The sequence below is a fragment of the Talpa occidentalis genome, unplaced genomic scaffold (assembly GCF_014898055.3).
Source record: "Talpa occidentalis isolate TD23 unplaced genomic scaffold, MPIMG_talOcc4v2.1 talOcc4.10, whole genome shotgun sequence".
NCBI classification, from domain to species: Eukaryota; Metazoa; Chordata; class Mammalia; order Eulipotyphla; family Talpidae; genus Talpa; species Talpa occidentalis.
In genome coordinates this window covers 26,143,389-26,163,106 of record NW_023600993.1, presented here as the reverse complement: position 1 = coordinate 26,163,106, position 19,718 = coordinate 26,143,389, and positions in this window count along the sequence as shown.

Below are 19,718 nucleotides of genomic sequence, written 5' to 3'. Positions count from 1 at the left end.
GTGAGCCAGGAAAAGCCTAGCTTACAAGATGTTTTCCTTTTTCTCAGAGCATCATAATTAACAGGTCAATAAGGAGAAAAAGCATTGGAGGACAAGGAAATTGCCTATGCAAAGACAGGGAGGTAAGGAAGACCCTGGGGCATTGGATGCATGAGGTAACTTAGTACAATGGAAGAAAACAGTGAATATGATCCAAGGCTTGGACCAGAATTGTGAATGGTATCCAGGTCATCAAAGATGGTGGGTGGTTCATGAAGAAATTCAAGCCTCAGGGCTGCAGAATGTGAATGGACTGAACTAACCAATTAAAAGGCAGAGTATCTGATTAAATCAGGAAACAGAACCCAAGCTTCTGCTGTCTCCAGGAGACACACCTAAACTTCAAAGACAAACAGGCTCAAAGTAAAAGGTTGGAAAACAGTCCTATGAGCGAATAGCACAAGAAACAAGAGAAAGAACTCCAATAAACAAGCTTTTCTCTCAATTCCCAAGGAATTAGAAAAAGAATAAACAAATCCAAAAGCCAGGAGAAGATCAGAGGCTCCTCCTTATAGAGTCTGGGGACTATCCTATGTAAATTAAGAGCATCCCCTTATATCTGGATGACATTTTTTTCCATCTCTCTTGTGCTAAGCACTTTGAATTATATATTATTTATTTGTTTATTATCTGTATGTGATTAAAATATAAACACTTTTGGGCAGACACTGTGTTTTCATAATCATAAAAGCAGCAACAAAAGTAGTTGAGAGTAAAATATTTGCTGAGGGGTGAATACACCAAAGAGGTGTGTTTTTGTGTGCCTGTGCATACAGATACAGCTGGTCATGGGAGACGTGAGAGGAATGATCTTCGAGTTAGATAAGTAGAGTCTGAAACACCATGGAAAGTAGTCATCAGGTATAATCATCAGAAACACAAGTACACTACACACAATGAAGTGAAAAATTGGTGAAATTTGTCTCTGCTCTCATATCATTCTAGTTTCAATTTTTGAGAGGGCTGGAAGAAAAGCTCTTTACTAACACAAAGTAATAAAAGTCTTGAGAAAGAATCTTCCATGCCTCAGAACCTTCCGTGATGGGAAGTGGCATCTTTTCACCCACAATCTTCCCTCAAAGGGTGACAGCCCTAAAATAGGAAAAGATTTGATAAGCAAGTAGTGTGCCAACTAATTTCTTTCCCTTAGGTACTTTGTTGAGTTTGGCATGAAACTAACAAAGGAACTCCTATCTGAAAATCTTGCTCTGGCTACCTTAGAATAGCACTTATTTCCTTATCACCAGTTAATCTTATCTCTAATAGTTATAGAAAAATCCTTTGCCCCAATAACATGTCAACTTTACTCTGAGGGTAGACAGTCTTCCTTAATCAAATTGTCCATCACAAGGGAAGGGTGTTTATTCAGAGTCTGGAAAGAAGGGAAAAAAGGATTTCCTTCTTACATTCAGCATAAGTTGTACAGATCCCATTAATTATAGTCTCCTTTAGAATGTCTCAGTCTTTAGCAGGTCATCTGAGGTCTGGAGTTAGCACTAGATGGAGGATATGAAAATTTGTGTCAGCTAATAATGATTGCCTTTGAAGCATGACAATCGAGTGATTTATAATTCTTTATATAGTTCTGTGAATTCAAACTTTCTCAGGATAAATATGTCTTTCCTTTATAATCAGGAAATGAAATAAAACCTACTTATGCTTTTTTCTAACCAACAAATTTAAGGATCTAGCCCTTTTATGCCTCCAGTATCAGTTGATTAAACTATTTCTTCACTGGGCTGAATGTGAGCCGGTGAGATCTACGTAACTGCTGGACCCTCATTACTTAACTTTCTTTAGTAATAGAATTCCAGTTTTACCCAGCACATGGCCACCTAGCCAAGATTTTCCCTTGGTTGCCCCAGGAAGTCATTTCTGGAAAGGGTCCATCACCACCCTGCATTGGACAATCAATAAAACTAGCCATTCCCTTTTTCCCTGTTGCCACCACTACTGAATGGAGAGAGGAAGGACCTTATCGAAGAGACACTGAATTTCTTGTTTGAATTCAAGGTCCCTTTCCATTGCATTCTTGTGCCAAAACCACAGGGAAAATTGAAGCAGTGTCCTTGGTCCTTAACTAGACCCCCGGCTAACTTGGATTGCATGCTAGTGGTTTCCCAGGTTTTCTTGGTTATGTTCGGTTAGTTTAATAGACATTAATTCCTTTAGTTGAACAACCTCTAGACACAATTGAAATACATGGTTTAAGATTTTCTTGATTAGAATTTAGGTCTCAGTAAGTTTTGAGCCTACGTGTTTTCTTGGAATAATTTAGTTGTGCCTTTTAAGACACTTAAGGAAAGTTGCAATTAGATTTTGAAATTATTCTTAAATCAGCAAACTCAGAGTTGGTAAGGATTGGGGCAATTCCTCTCTATATTTCTACACATTCAAATTCACCCTGGAAACAGAAGGAAGGCATGATACAAACAATAAATCAGCAGACTGTGGTGCTATGTGTAATGTTAAGGTGGACAGTTGATGGCCTAGCAAGTTTGGGGAATGGTAAGGATTTTGAGGACTCAGTTTTTACCCCTCTAACTTTAGTGACAAGGGGCTCTGCTCCCATTTTTCAGCCAGTTACTTGGTTGACTTGTATATCTTTACATTTTACCAGGTATGCATCATGGCAAGTCTTTCATGTTGTGGAGAGCAGCTGTCAGTTGCAACAGCTTTCAAGTCAAGCAGCCCTGTTTCCACTCTGGGCACTGCTAAAAACCAGCTGGTCACCTTTGATTTAGTCCTTTGTTTCTCATTTGTGAAATGAAGGTTTGGGACAGGTAAGAACAAATGGCTAACATAGGGACTCATTTTGATGATTTGATGATATAGCACAAGTGAAGTCTTAAAATTGTGCTAGGCACACAGTAAAAACTGGGAAAGTCAGTGTATCATCACTAGACTCATTACCATGGGGCTTACTAACCATCGATACATAACACACCTTTGAGTTAATCACTGTGGAGCACCTGCCATCTTGCCCTTCCAGTGAGGAACGTTCCATAGCAATCTAGTTGCTCTAGAAGATAATGGTCCAAGCCTGTGAGGCACCACCCTCCTTCCATCTTGCAAGATCCCCCAAGTTTCCTTCTATATATGCAACATAGACTACATTTTAAGTAAGTCCACTTCAACATTTCCTTCAGGTTAATCAAAAATTCCTTAGCCCTTTTTCATGTGATGCTGTAACTGAAAACTTTCCATTAATTTATGTAGACACAGATAATCTCTTGCAGTCTTCCCTGCAGAGTAAATAGAAGAGACTTGCAAACTCTCTTGCCTGGTGTAGTCTGAAACTCATTCTCTGCAACATTTCTTATTGCAGGAACTTGAGTGGAACTTGTGATGAAATATGCTGCAAGATCTTTCCATTATTTGGAGTAGAGTATGCTTCTAGCAGTTCCAGTGCTAGAATCAGTGTCAGACTGATTTGGCCACAAACTACTGCATGATGTAAGCGGTGAGTGTTGCTTTCTGAATCCCTTGACATTGTTCTCAGCAAATGCTGAGTATAAAACTCCCATTTTAGGGCCTCCCTGGTGGCGCAGTGGGTTGAGTACAGTGCTGTGAAGCTGTCCGCAGCCTCTGCAGCTCCAGTTCAATTCCCGGCCAGCCAGGGAGATATCCACACGGCGTGGCAGACCTCTCCTGTCATGCACGCTGCTCCCCTCAGCAGTGTTTTCGGTCCTTCTACCTATTCTGCTCCCTGCTCTATCTCTGGTGAATTCTCTCAACCTCCCTTGCCTCTGGCCTGTACCCTAGTGCTTGGATAAAGAAATAAAATCTTAAAAAAAAAAAACACTCCCATTTCAGAGGTGCTCTTAAACACACATGGCTCTTGTTACTACCTTCTCCTCCCTTTGTGGGGGAAAAAGAAAGAGAAGGAATAATAGACACAAATACATACACTGGAACTGTCACTGATAAATACTCTTGCTACTATTGTGTCTCCTGAAACACCAATGCTCAGAGACCTGCCGGCCCCCATCTTCTGTCTTCTGTGACACCCACAGAGAGCGATTTGATGATCCAGGGGAGAAGTGGTGCCTCCTATTCTGTTAAAGCAATCAGTGAAATGAATGAGTAATGAGTGAGAGAGCATTAGTGACATTGGTGCTTAATGAGCTCAATCATCTTTGCTGCATATCCCTAATTTCCACAGCTTGCTAAATAAAAGTTTATTTATGTTCTTTAGTATAAGATAATTTCCACAGATGAGCTTTAATAAAGTGAAAAGAGGTGCAGGGAGAAACACTACAGGAAACTAATGAAGGCAAAAATGAAAAATGGAAAAAATAATAATTTTTTATTAGGGATCCCTGCCAAGAAACCCCTGAGTGTAAGAACAAATCATGCTCACTAAGAAGAAATATTACTTAACAGTGATGTCTTCTCACTTGGGCAAAGGAGGTGGGGACTCTAGCTATAGGATATTTCGAAGAAAACTCCTATTTTAGCCTTCAACTTTTGTTACTCTGCCCTATGATTTGGATACAAATTGGTCTTTGAGATTCTCTCTCTCTCTCTCTCTCTCTTTCTCTCTCTCTTGCTCACTCTCTAAATGGGTAAAATAACACTATTCTCCAGTCCATTTGTTATTGATGCTTTAGTTTGCCTCCTGCATTATCCTCCCACTCCCCAGACCCACACATCTTCAGGGGACAGATGTGGCCGAGGAACACTGTGAGTGTTCTGGGCGTGGGGCCCGCACACCGATCCAGAGCCTCTCTCTCATAGGACACAACAGATTTCTTGGAGAAGTTTCGATTCCTTTCTGAGGGAGGGTGCAAGAGGCATGAAGGTGGTACTGAGAAGAGTGGTGGATGGTAATTTGATAGAAACCATGACTGACTTTGATTTGAAAATCCCTGAGGCACTGTCCCGCAGAGGCCAGGGCCAAGGGGTGGGGGATGAGAGAAGGGGCTGAGAAGGAGCAACCAGTGAAGTTTTGCAGGAAAACTATTAAAAAGTAGAGGTCCAGTGATAATTTTGTTTCTAGGAGGTGGGAAGCATCGACTGGGTGAACAGTTCCTCAAATAAGATAGGGACTGAGATTTGAATGTTGGATTTAATAACACGAAGACTATTTAAAAAAGGTATTTCAGTGGAACATTGGGGAGAAAACAATGTTTAGTGGGGGTGTAAGACATACTGGAAAGAAATGAATTGGAGACAATGACTACAATCAAACACTTTGAAGTGCTTTTAATGAGAAGGGGAACAAATAAATGGGTAATAGTTTGAGAGGAAAATGTTCAAGGTGGATTTTTAATATACAAGAACTGTATCTTCATATGCTAATGTGAACAATACAGTTGAGAAAGGGAGCTGATAATATTTGAGAGAAGGGCTTATTGCTGGAATGTTGTCTTTGTGTAATTAGAGAAGATGGGAGAAAATACTTTTGCAAAGGAAGGCAGAAAGTTAATCTGTCATAACATGAGATACATCAGAGATATGGATACAAATGTTAGAGAGACAGGTAAGTTAGCAGAATCCTGAGACTGTTGTCTTCTATTGTTTTGGTTTTTCAGTGAATTTGGAAACAAGATCATCAACTGTAAGTAAATAAAATACTGTGAACTGTAAATTGCTCTAAAAAGAAACATCAATTTTAAAATATGAAGCCTGATCTACATCCATTATTATACCCAAATTCACTCAAAATGGATTATAGATTAAAATATAAAACTTTCAGAAGAAATTATAGGAGAAACAGGAGGGGCCTATGATGTAGGGGAAATTCTTAGTCATAACACCAGAAATATGTTCCATTAAAGAAGTATCAGTCAATTGAACTTTACAAAAATTAATGAATTCTGTTTTGTGATACTGTTAAGAGGCCAAAATGAAACTGGGAGACTAGGAGACTAGGAGAAAATATTTGCAAACTCCATATCCAACAAAGCACTAGTATCTAAAATGCAAAGAATGATCAAACTTCACCTTTAAAGATCAAATAGTTCAATATGAAGATGGGTAAAAGAGCAAGAGGAGTTCACAGAATAGAATAAATGCTGGAAAATAAGCACATGAAAAGATGCTTGCTGTTATCAGGGAAATGTCTCTATACTGCAGATCTGTCAGGAAAGTGCTATGGCTTTCCATCACTATTTAGATGATACCGATAATCATTACTTAAACTAACAGACTGAGAAAAATTGCTACTTATCTGCAATAAAAATTGGTTAAGAATAGATAGGCCAGGGATAGAAGACAAAGAAAATTAATCTGAGCCAGTGAAATGGAAATACTAGGAAAAAATAGTAAACTAAATTAAAAATTAAGTAAATAGATAGTCATCTGTGGTATTCCAATACAGCAGCAAAGAGACTTTCTTGCATTATAAAACATGCTTTTATAATTTAAAACTTTGCAGATTAATTGAAGAACAGGCTGTTTACTGTTGAGACATCCATTAGTGATTAAGTGCCAGACCTATTGCAAAACATTGGGTTAGATAAAAGAAGCTGAACATCATAAGGGAGAAATTAAGAGCTTTGGAGGGACTAGAATTCTAACGTAAGATGTACCTTTGAGAAGTAGAGGATAGAACAAAGAAAGTAGAGGTAATAAACAGACACTAGAGAAAAGTTAACTCTGAAGAATAAAGATCAGTCTTCAGACTTCTCATGTTTGGAAGTTCTAGCCTAGTTGACCAGAAAAGACAGTTTCCTAAGGCACACCTGTAAAATCTGTTTATGAACATTTATAAGAGTAAAAATTACATAAACTTACAGGATCCTACAAAAGAAGCCCCAAAATCTGACTGCTGTCAAGATTCGTCAATTGCAAAATTTGGATTTTAGAAGTCAGAAGAAAAATATCTATGTACCACTAAAATATGATTGCAACAAGTGTTCTAAATTAGGTAAGATACTATTTCACAAATATATCTAATTTTTGTGGCATTTTAAGACTTGTTAGAATAATTGACATACTTCTTCCCCTCCCAAGAAAAATATTTAAAAAATATGGTCCTAAAAAATAGAACAGAGACCTCATGGAATAAAGAACTAGTAAATTTAGGATATGTGGCGATAGATGTAGATGTAGTCATCGCATAGATAGAGACAAGGCTGATGGTCACCTTGTTGGCGCCAGTACTATCAATAGTATCTCCGGGTTGTTAAAATATGGAAATAAATTTTTACCTGATCCCTGAAATCTCTCCCTCATTCCTCACCTTGCTACTTGGCTCTTCCCCAAAGATCATGTGCATCACAGTTCAGCAACTATAGGCTTAATATCAGGACCATTAGGAAGCTTCAAGATTTATTTGCTGTCATAGGTGTATAGAGATGTGTATCATGTAAATCTTATGTTGTTTTGGTGCTTCTTTAGAAATACATTCTTTCATCCTCTCTCTCTCTCTCTTTCTCTTTCTCATATATTTAGTTTCAATATAAGTTAATCTAGTTTTTCAGTCTTCTTACAGTCTTCTTAAATAAACAGTGCTTGCTGTATAATGTAACTGGAATTGGTTTGTCTGCTTGCCAACAGAGACCCTTAATTGATGTGCCCATAATTTCATCACCCATAGATAAGCCCTGCTGCTCCATTGATTTATCTGCTTCTAGCTATATAGAGAGATAAACATAGACACAGAACTATGAAAAGTGAAATCACATATTTTTAATACACAACCTACCTTTTGCACTTACTAACAAACAATAAGCATATTTAATAGTCAATAAATATTAAAATACACTATAATTCTACCAAATAAAATAGCATAATTTATTTTACTAGTTTTCAGTTCTTGAATCTTTAATGCCTGTGTGTTTTGTTACTGTAAATACAGTAGTGAGCATACTTATTTAAATTATTTTGTTAGGGTCATTTCCTCTAAGTGGAATTTCTAAGTCAACTCTAGGCATAATTTAAAATTATTTGATGTGCATAGTGTTTTTCCCCCCAGAAACAAGATTCCTCAATAAATTTTAAAAATTAAGTTCACAAATTCCTTCATCCATTAGCAAACAATCTGTTTAATAATGAGTAATATTTTTTTCTTTGTCAGTTTAATTGGGTAAAAGTAGTATCACATTGCTTTAATTTGTATTTCTTGAGATGGAAGCCTTAAAAAATGGATTGTGCAGATAGAAATAATAACCTACTCTCCCCCATTGTTTTGAAATGACTATATTACTTAAACAAAATTGTGTATTTATTTGGGATCTCTCTAGATGTATGCAATCCTGTAGCCTCAAGGTAAAAATGACAGTTTTCATTTAAATTAATTACAATGAAATGGAATTAAAAATTCCATTGTCCAGTACACTAGCCACATTTTGAGTGTCAAGGGCCACCTTGAGTAGGAGCCAACTGTCTTTGTCCAGACCATATTGAATATACCAGCCTTGTCTGAATAGGAGCCAGTGTATTGAACTTAACAGCTATATATTTCCATCACTGCAGAAAAGTTATATTGGACATTGCTGTTTTTGAATTTCTATTATATAATACTTTTAAATATTAATATATTTTATAATGCTTTAAAAATTAATATACCTATTAATTTTGAAGACTGAATAAAAACTATCTTATAAACATCCACTCATTGATTTATTTAGTATCTCCACGAATCAACATTGGGGCCTTGCCTTTGAATTGTTTTATTGTTTTTTTTTTTTGAGTCATGAATACTTTACAGCTTTATCTGGGTACATATTTTAGACCATAAAACTTACCCATTATAAAGGTTCAATTAGTTTTGGTAAATTTATAGAGTTGTGCAACCACCACCACTGTCCACTCTTAGAATGTTTCCTTTGCCTCAGAAAAACTCAAGTGTGTTTGCAATCAGCCCGTCCAGTTCTGCAGGTCTCTGTGGTGCACATGCAGTCTCTGGTTAGCCTCTGCTTCACTCCCTCAGGTTAACAAGCTTAGCCTCTGCTTAAATCCCTATTAGTCTGCTAGTCCATGTCCTGTCCCAGACAAGATTCTAGCTTCCCAAGAGAGAAGCCTTTTTGTTCAGAGTTAGTACCTTGGGTAGGTGGGTATAGAAGCAAGTAGAAGTGGAAAAAGTTATGGCATGGGCCAGAGATCAAAGTATTTTTTCACACTGTGGTGGCCAAATACTAGCTCAGCCCCAACCCCAACCCCAACCCAAATTGTCAGGATCTTTGTGGAAACCTGTTGCAGTGCTCTCTGCTCTTGTGTGCAGGATGAGGGTAGAGAGAGAAGTCAAGGTTAGAATCCAGAGTGAAGCTGGTGATGGGAGAATGAATTAAGAGATGCCTAAATGTTTGGCTGTGAAAGAAGAAAATGGATTTTTTTTTTTTTTGAGGAAGGGAAGAGTCAGTGGTGGTTTACAGGTGATGTCTGGTCTGACATTATAGTTTCTGAAAGGACTATGCGATTGACTTACCGAACTGAAGGGGCTGAATAGCTTTGCTGTATTGCACATTGCAAATTGGAGCTAAGGTAACAGTGGTATCACAAAATTCTTATTTCTTACCTCCAAATAATAAAGATGAGCACAATATTTATTTCCATTTTAGGTTCTAGGGAAAATTTTAGTAAAACACATTGCTGCAGGAGAAGATATAAACCCAGGTAGGATGCTCTTTGTCCTTGCCAAAAGGAGGAGCTATGTTTGCCACGTCACATTTGCAGAAATACCATAAAACAGGAAGAATTTATTCAGTGATTTCATTTTCTGTTTTGATTTTTTGCCTTCTGCTGCATCTCTTATTATCTCCTTTCAGAGAATCTTTATAGTCTCCTGTGTGCCCACAGAGTCTGCCCCATGGTGAGATTCTCCAGCTAACATCAGTATACTGGCTGTCTGAACTGTTGAAAGCAAACAGCAGCAAATCATTTTAAGTTCATTTGATGATAAATGCACTATTAAGGGATCAGGAAGACAAATGAATTCAAACTGCAAATCCATGTGATTTCATAAGACTTTCTTGTAAAGGTGAGGTTAGTTCAATTTCAACATGATATATAGAGAGCATAATTTTTATGACACAAACATTTGTACACCCTACAATTGAGTTGCAGTAACAGGCATCCAGGGGTAATGAGGTGATTCTCTCATTTTGTGAGCTGAAACTTTAGGGACAATGTCCTCCATTTGCTGCTGCAGTTCAATGGATTGTGAGCTGCCATCACTTCTCCTACAGGGCAGGGATTTGGCCTGCTGTCCAAGGCAGTTTCAGGGAAACCAGCAAAATCACAGCTGAACATGCTCACTTATTTCCTATAGTACTTTTTGACTAAAGCAGTGACTTTCACATCCCATGTTCTGTGAAGCACCGGTATTCCAAAAACTGTTCTGAGGCAACTTGATTTGAGGAAGAGAAGGTGGGGCTTTGAAACCTTCACCCCAAAGTAACCAAAGCAGTTCCTCTTGGGCCATTTTTATATTTTGGGCTTCTGACTTACACTTTAATTCCACTATTTAAAAAAAATATTGAAACCAACTGAATTGTGGTTTAATTAGTATTTGAGCAAAAAATCTCCTAAAGACAAGTGGACATCAGGACAAGTGAACAACCAGATAGGGTGGGAAAGAAAATAGGCAACTGATACAGTCTCTCAGGTTTACAGATAACATTGAATTTTAACCCTCTTAAATGACACTCTAAAAAGTTACCCAAACACAGCAATCTGTTTTGTGTTAGGGATAACTCTGACAGGAACCTGACAAAATGGGGTTCTGATTGGACAAGACAGCCTTTGACCAAAAAAGAAGTCTTGGATCAATTGCTTAACTTGGTTTGATTCTCCTTTTCCTAGTTTTAAAAGAGGGCCAGTGATAGCTGCTTCCTAGGGTTATAGTAGAAATAGATGATGTAGCAAGTGTGAGCAGCTGTTCACAGCACAATTAGTTGTCTTGCCCTTTTTCATTCCTGTTGTTATCTAGATAATTATCACATAAGACCAACTTCTCCTGGTTGGTTGTTTACAAGTCAAGTTTGCAGGCCACTTATATTTAGTGCATAAAAGAAGACTCATGAGAACAAGAATTTGTGAACAAAGAAGGTATTATATGGAGATTGTAAGCAGGATTTCTAGTGAGTTGCCTCAGGGTTCACCCCAGGTCACCTGGTGATGAGTTGTTGGTTGTTCTCAAAGGAAGAGGAACTTTGCCCAGACTCAATTCCTACAGTGCCAGACCCCCCCAGGCCCTGGAATCCCAAGTGCTCTGCTGTGAGTTTAGCTTTCTCAGCGGTGCCCTAAATCTTGAGTTCCTGATCTCATACTGCTAAATCCAAATCCAAATGTTTATGGCACCCATGCAATATGGCTCACACATGGAATGTAATGTTGCTCTCCTGCATGAGAAAAAATATAGGTCCCTCGACTGGTACACAGCCTCACAGCCTGTCTAACAAGGCTGCAGCCCAATGATGTCTCTGCACAAGACACCAAGGGGGACCATGAGACCCATCAGCCTTTCATCCAAAGCCCAGACTAGACCAGGACCTTCATTGATAAATGCACTATTAAAGGATCACTGTGCCCTAAAGCTATATCTGTAACAATAATGTAAAGAACCTTCCTATCTTCAAAGAGCTTCTACTGTAAAAAAGATGGGAGAAATTTATTTTCATAGGAAAATATGTAAGATACACAGAAATTGTTCCATCTACACTGGACTGTATTAATTGACTAAAATATAGCAGTTAGCGTGTTAGTGGCCTAACTAATCAAACAGATGCCATCCTTTTGACTGGAATTTGTGGAATTTGAGTAAAAGTATTTGATTTTGTGTTTACCGTTTTTTATATGTTATTTAGTTGAAAATTATTTGATAGTCAACTGAAAGCAGGATCATATTTTAGGGATATGTTTGATATAATTAGATAATACTGCTGTAATGCTTTAGCAAAAATTTATACACAAACAAGAAAATTAATTTAAATTATTCTTATTGCATCCATTAAACATAGTGGTCCCAAAGGACATGAATATGTCAGATTGTATAAATCTAAAATTAATAGAACTTTATTATAGTCTATAATTCAGAGATTTGAAAATGAAAACATGTCTTCTCTCCAATGAGTTTAAAATTATGATTATTCATGAAAACACATTCTTTGGGTAACTCATTTAGTGGAGAAAATGAAAATGATGATGGCTTGGCAGTTTATAATTTTGTTTTCAATGTACTTTTGTTATATTTATTATAACCACTAACAATGATAGTAATTATATGTATTTATAGGTTATATGTATTTATTAATACCATTGTTATATAAAGGCAGCTTGAAGTCTTCCAACAAATAGTGAATAGCTACGAAGTTCCAGACAAGTCCAGGTAATTTCTAGGCAGGGTGAACAATTCTCTATCTCTGAAGTCACAGAACTTTCAGTTCAGGAGGGAAGACAAAGATCAAACAACTGTATGTGAAGGAAAAATTAACATGAAATAATACAGAATGCAACAGTGAGTCCTTACCTGTCAGGGAATGTCAGTGGAGAAAGATTCACCTGTAATAGTAGTTTATAGGCTGAGTCCAAGAGATAGAGGGAAGAAATGCGATAGGGAAAAGGATAGATGATTCCATGCAGATCAGAAATCTCAGATGAGGAGAGAAGACAGGAATAGAGGGAAGAAGCAGCCAGGGATCAGATCACAAGGGCTTTGAAAAAAGGAAATAAAAATACATAATAGCTTCATGCAAAAGTGCAACTACAACCAGTTTTAAAGACTATAATATAGAACAGAGATAACTCATAAAGAAAGAGAAAGGAATTCCTGGAGGGAAACTGCTTGAGTATGGGGCATAGGGGATCTTCAGAAGTTAGTGCTTAGGGAACTTGGGAAAACTGACGCAGGCTAGGGGAGTTTGGGAGAGTGGGAGGAAAGATTGTTTGGGAGCAGATGGTAGCAGCTTTCATATTCCTCTTGGAGGAATTTGAATGCTATGGGAATTTGTATCCATGGCAATGGGGAGCCACAGATGATCAGAAGTATTTTAGAAAGGCTGCTCTGTCAATTTGGATTGGAGGTTGGAAGAAGAGTTAATAGGTAGTAACAGTCACAGTCCAGAGTCAAGGTGATGAGGGCTTATGTTGGGGCATTGGAGATAAGGATAAGCGACAAAAATAGATCTGAAAGCAATTTTAATCTTTAGATTTGATAAAACTTTGTGGCAGCTTGTTTTTAAGAGAAGGGTGATCTTTATTTAGCTTTGTTTTGTATTATTTTGCTTTTTTGGAATATGGTGACCCTGCAAAAAGTAAACTTTAAAAAAATTAACCTTTCTGTTCTAAATTTAGAGAGTGAGAGTCAGTGGTTTCTCATTTGCTATGACACATTAGCACATGGGTGTTCACACTACAGGATCAGAATGTGGGAGAAACATCCTGGAATTAGGTGAAGCCAAGTAGTTGACAACATGGATAACTGACTTGGGTTGTGTCATGGATGAGTGAGCATGAAAATTGTGACATAAATGGTGGTTAACAGAAAACGGCCATAGTTACAGGGAGCTTTAGGCATGATGGGTCTAAAAAACAACAATAACAAACAATTTATGCATTAGCCTCTGACCAGCAGTAGTTCCAGAGTATATCATTTTTTCAGATTATAATCTGTGCTATTTCTTGGTAGTATTTACTGGATTTTGCAACTCAAACTTAAAAGAATATTCATAGTAACATGTCTCTATTTGCTCCCCAAGATTTCACTATTTTTCATTGTCTAATTCAATACTAAACTAGTCTAGTTTTTATTTTCTTCTGAGATGAAAACTGCCAAGTTTCCATGTTCACTGCAAAACTTCCACTGCATAAATATCATGAAAATATACTACACTGGGTACTTTAAGTAAAATTAGGCAATTTTTCTCACAGAATGTTCATACAAATTGAAAGAGACATTTTAGCTGGAAAAGATTATTTAAAACAGTAGAGGAAATATATTCTTGTTATCAACTCATGAGACCAAATGTAATGTTACATTCAAAATCAGTGGAAGTAATAGTAAGCAGAGAAATGCAGGAGAAAAAGGGATGCTAGTGATTTCTATCCAATAGGGAAAGCAGGGAGAACGTTGCAAAAAAATGTTTGATGAGGGGCAATTCATTATCTGATATAGTTATGGTAATTACTTGTTTCGATATAACTTTCTAGAGTGTCACTATTTGATGGGGAAGTGTGGGGACTTTTATCTTTCAATTCCTTCAGCACTATGCCTATTTCAATGGATTTAACTAATGAATGAATCAATTAATAAACAAACAAATGAAACATCTGTTTCTCATGACATTTTGAAGCATTTCTATTTATTTTTGAAGTTTTTATGTGATATACTCATACCAAAAAATTTACCAATTTACCATTTTTGTTGCATGTAATGTGAGAACATCAAGTCCTTTCACATTTGTGAGCAATCATTATCATAAACCATCTTAAGAACATTTTCACCTCTCAAAATGTGTATATATTATTATAACCTCTCTAAGGTAAAGATGGGATGCTAGGACCCCAAAAGTCTCTTCTGGCTTCCTCAATCAGTATACCTCTCTTTCTGAAAAGATAATACCAACCTGAAATCAAACATCATAGATTAGCTTTGGCTAGATAAAAAATTGATCTATTTATCTATTCTTTCCCCAGTACCACACTGTCTTGAGTGCATTGCTTTATATTAAGATTTGAAAACAGGGAGCATCTATGCTTCAGGTCTATTCTCTTTCAATCTTGTGTTGGCTATTCTTGATCTTTTATCTCTTTGTATAAACTTTGTCAATATCCAACTAACAACTGTGCTGGGACCTCGGGTAGGATTACATTGAGACTACAGATAAGTTGAGAAGAATTGACATCTTGGTAACCTGAATACATCTTATCCATGAACATGGACTACTCCACTTTTTAGCTTTTTGATTTTTTTATAAGAGTTTTGTTTTTCTTACATTAAACTTGTACATATAAGATTCACACCTCAGTATTTCATTTTTGGGGTGTTAATATAAATAATATTTTGGTTTTTAGAGATAAGTTCCACTTGTTCATTGTTGGTATAAAGAATTAGTGGTTAACTTTTGTCTATTAGTTTTGTATCCTGCAACTTTACTATAATTGCCTGTTGTGGAAGATTGTTTTTTTTTAAAGCTTTCTATATAGATAATCATATCATCTGCAAACAAGGCAATTGTATTTCTTCCTTTTGAATCTGTATACCTCTTATCTCCTTTTCTTGCTATATTACATTAGAATAGACTTTCAATATGATGTTGAAAAGAGTGATAAGAGGGGCCATCTTTACCTTGTACCTGATTCTATTGGGAAAGCTTCAGGTCTCTCACCACTGGGTATAATAAATTGTAGATAGTCTTTATATAGAGTTAAGAAAGTTCCTCTGTATTTACAGTATACTGAGAATCCTCATCATGGATGGTTATTGGGTTTCATAAAATGCTTTAACTGTATCAGTTGATATAGCCACATGATTTTTCTATTATAGACTGTTAATATGATGGAGCACATTAATTTTCAAATGTGCAACTGGGCTTCCATACCTGAGATAAATCCCATTTGGTTATGGCATAAAATTCTTTTCATACTTTTTGAACTTGATTGCTAATATTTGGTTGACTTATACATCTATGTTCATGAGACATACTAATCTATACTTTTCTTTTTTAGAAGTGTGTTTGTTTGGATATTGTGTTAGTAAATATCCCTGATGCCTGTATCTTTTGAAAGATATTGTGCAGAATTCATATAGTTTATTCCTTAAAAGTTCAATAAAATTCTCTGGTGAACCTCATCTGGGTCTGGTGCTTCCTGTTTTAAAAGCTTATTAATTATTGATTCAATTTATATTTAGATTGCTTTCTGTGAATTTTGGCAGGTTTTGTCAACAAACTGATGTCATCTAGGTTATGAAATTTTTGTGAGTGTAAAGTTAGTCACGATATTCTTCTATTATCCTTTTAATGTCCCTGGGATCTATAATGCTGTCCTGTCTTTCATTATTCATATTACTAATTTGTGTGCTCCCTTTTTTTCTTTAATTTGCCTAGCTAGAGGCTTTCCATTTTATTCATTTTTTTCCCTAGAAATGGTTTTGCATCTTGTTGATTTTCTCTACTTATTTCCCTTTCCCCACAAATTTCATTGATTTCTGCTCTAATTAATATTTTATTCTGCTTTCTTTGGACTTAATTTGCTCTCCTTCTTTCTTATTACGTAAGACAGTTACTTAGACTATTGATTTTAGAACTTTCTTTATGTTTAATATTTATATTTAATGCTATAAATTTCTTCTGTGTGCTGCTTTTGCTACATTCTATAAACTTGGATAAGCTGTGTTTACATTTTTAAAATATCTTAAAACTCTTTTTTTTTTAAAATTTAAGATTTATTTATTTATTTATACAAGCACTGGCTACAGTCAGAAGCGGGGGTGGGTGAGAGAATTCACCAGAGCCAGAGTGGGGAACAGAACAGGCAGACCGACAAAATACACTGCTGATGGGAGCAGCGGGACTGGCACTGCAGAGGCTGTGGGCAGCTTCGCAGCTCAGTGCTCAACCGCTGCGCCACCAGGGGGAGGCCCTCTTAAAACTCTTTTTTAGAGTTCTTGACACACCTGTAATTTAGATGAACACTGCTTGATCTCCATATTTTTTTGGGATTTTCTGCTTAACTTTTTGTCATTGATTTGTAGTTTAATTCTCTTATGATCTGAGAGCAGACATTGCAAAATTTCTAGTCTTTTAAATTTGTTAAGATGTGTCTTATGACCGAGAATGTGGTCTGTCTTGAGAATGCATTATATGAGCTTGGGACAAATGCATATTTTACTGTTTTAAAGTAGTCTATGAGTATCTACTATATTGAGATGATTGATGATGTTGGGTACAACTTTGCCCTTACTAATTTTCTGCCTGTTGGATTGTCCATTTCTGAGAGGTGTGTTGAAATCTCCAATTACAATAGTGGATCATTTTTTTTTCTCCTTGCTGATCTCTTAGTTTTGTGTCAGGTAGTTTGACACCCTGTTGTTATGTATACATTAGTAATTGGTATGTATTCTTGGAGAACTGATACCTTTATCATTATGTAGTGCCCTTTTTCATATTTGATAACTATCCTTACTTTAAAGTCTACTATATTGAAATCAATATAACTATTTCAGTTTTCTTTCAATTAGTGTGAGCATGGTATATATATTTTCCCCATTCATTTACTTTCAGTGTATATAATACTTTGGATTTGAAGTAGTTTCTTGAAGATAACATGTTATTGGGTCTTGCTTTTTTTAAAAAATGTGCTCAATGTCATTTCATTGATGGGTTTAGCCCATCGATACTTAAAGTGATTATTGATATAATTTGATAAGTATCTACCATATTTGTTAATTATTCCTCTTCATTCTCCATCAAAGATTTTCTTCATTTTTGTTAGAGTGTACTTTATTTTAGTCTCTAGCACTTCTTCTGGCTGTTTCTTAAGATTTCTGTCTCTATTTACATTGCCCAACTCTTCTTACATTTTGTCTACTTTGTCTATTAGAATGCTTAGCATTTTAATTATAGTTGTTTTAAATTTGGTCTGATAATTACAAAATCCCTGTCACATCTAATTCTGATGCTTACTTTGTGCACATTTAACTAGAATGTGTTGTGTATCAGTCAGTCCGCTAAGAGAGAGAAGGGCAGGAAGGAATATTACCAATTTAGATCTATCAAGCAGATCTAAATCTTTACATATATACTCTGAAGATAAACAATAACCAGACTTCAAGTAACAAAACTTGAGAACACCGTTTGTCACAATGGTTTAAAATTTACTTGGAAATTGGCTGCTTCACCTGTATTCGTTAATTGACTTTGTAAAAAAGAAATATAAACATTTCATATCTTTATGATAGGAAGTAGTTGTGCAATTTCGATTCCGTGGCTGTAACATACTTGTGTGGAAGTTAAGCTCCTGCCCTCTCATAGAAACCCTGAGAGGGGAGTGCCTTCTCCTTTCATGTTTACATTTCAAAGGAATGCCTCCAGGTCCTTGAGAAAGAAACCTGGGATGTAAAACACAAGAGGCTTTAAAATATCATTTACATACATTTATAATTATAAATTTACAAGAGAAAATGCTTTAGGAAAAGAGAGGAAGAAGTCCCTTCCCTTATTTTCAACATGGAGAGAAGAGCCTCTCACATTTAATTCACATTTACTTTTACAATATGTAGTAGAGATTAATTCTTTTCACTTAGTTCTTTATCTGTAAGAGTATTTTGTTTTTTTTTTATCATTTGTAATTCCATATTTAATTTAGGATCACTTTGCCAATTTTTTACCAAAAAACTGTGAGATTTTAAATTGGGATGTGATTGAAAATGAATTTGAATTCACAGCCTTTTAACATAGAGTTACCTAAACAATGTATAGGATATGTCCCTTCAATTATTTTGTTCTTCAATATCTCTCACTAATGTTATATGCGTATCTTTATTTTTAAACCCTTTCTTATATGTTTTATATATTTTTTGTGTAGTTTCCTTGTATTTTTATTAGATTTTTGCTTGTCTGATATTGCTTTTAAAAATATTAGTTTTCATTTGTTGAAGTATTTTTTTTAAAGATTTATTTATTTATTTATACAAGCACTGGTACAGTCAGAAGCATGGGAGGGTGAGAGAATTCACCAGAGTCAGAGCCGGGAACAGGACAGGCAGACTGATAAAATACACTGCTGAGGGGAGCAGCGGGTGCGGCAGGAGAGGTCTGCAAGCCATGTGGGACCCTCACTGGTGGCCGGAGATTGAAATGGCACTGCAGAGGCTGCAGGCAGCTTCACAGCCCGGTGCTCAACTGCTACGCCACCAGGGGAGGCCCCCATTTATTGAAGTTTTATAGAAAAATATTTTTGTGTTTTACTTAACTCATTTAAAAATTCTAGTAAATCATGAGATTTTTCAGTAAACAGTTGTAACACCTGTGAATAAGATTCATTTTATTTCTTCCTTTCTGACTCATCCATTTTATTTCATCATTATTTTTTTCACTAAGACCTCAAACTATTATAAAAAGTGATCTCTTTGTCAACCTCAGTAGTACTTTGAAATGTTCTTAAATCTTCCACTATGATGGTGAATATGTCAATTTCTCCCTTCAGCTTTATACATTTTCCCATATAACTTGAGACTTTATAAATTAGGAGTTGCTATAGTTTCAGTGAACTGACATTCTTTGTTATGAAATATGCTCTTTGATCTCTAATAAGGCTTTGTGCATTTTTTCTTCTGGCAGACCATATGTATTACCAATTCCTGGTTACCTCAAGGGGCTGCCTATCCCATCTACTACCTTGTAGCCCTCTGTGCTTTCCAACTTAACAAATTTTTCAACAATATGATTTCCTACTTGGGTATCTTGCTTGTTTCTATCATTTTGCTTGTTTCTTTCTTCCTTTTTTTCCCCTTTCTTTTTAAAATGTTGCTCCTGGTTCTCTTTGTATGTTTTCTTATATGCATGTTCTTCCCACATACCTAAGTGTTTATGCTAGAGCTCCTGCTTGAGTAGGTCGATTGGTTGTTGTATGGAATGTTTGACTGGCAGCCTTAGTTTTAAAATGAGCAGATATAGAATTGATCATGATTTAAATGTTCCAAATGTCAAAATGAAGAGTGTTTTCTTGCTTGGTGGTTTTTTTTTTTTTTTTTTTTTTGAGGCATTAACATCTCTAACTCTTTGCAGTCA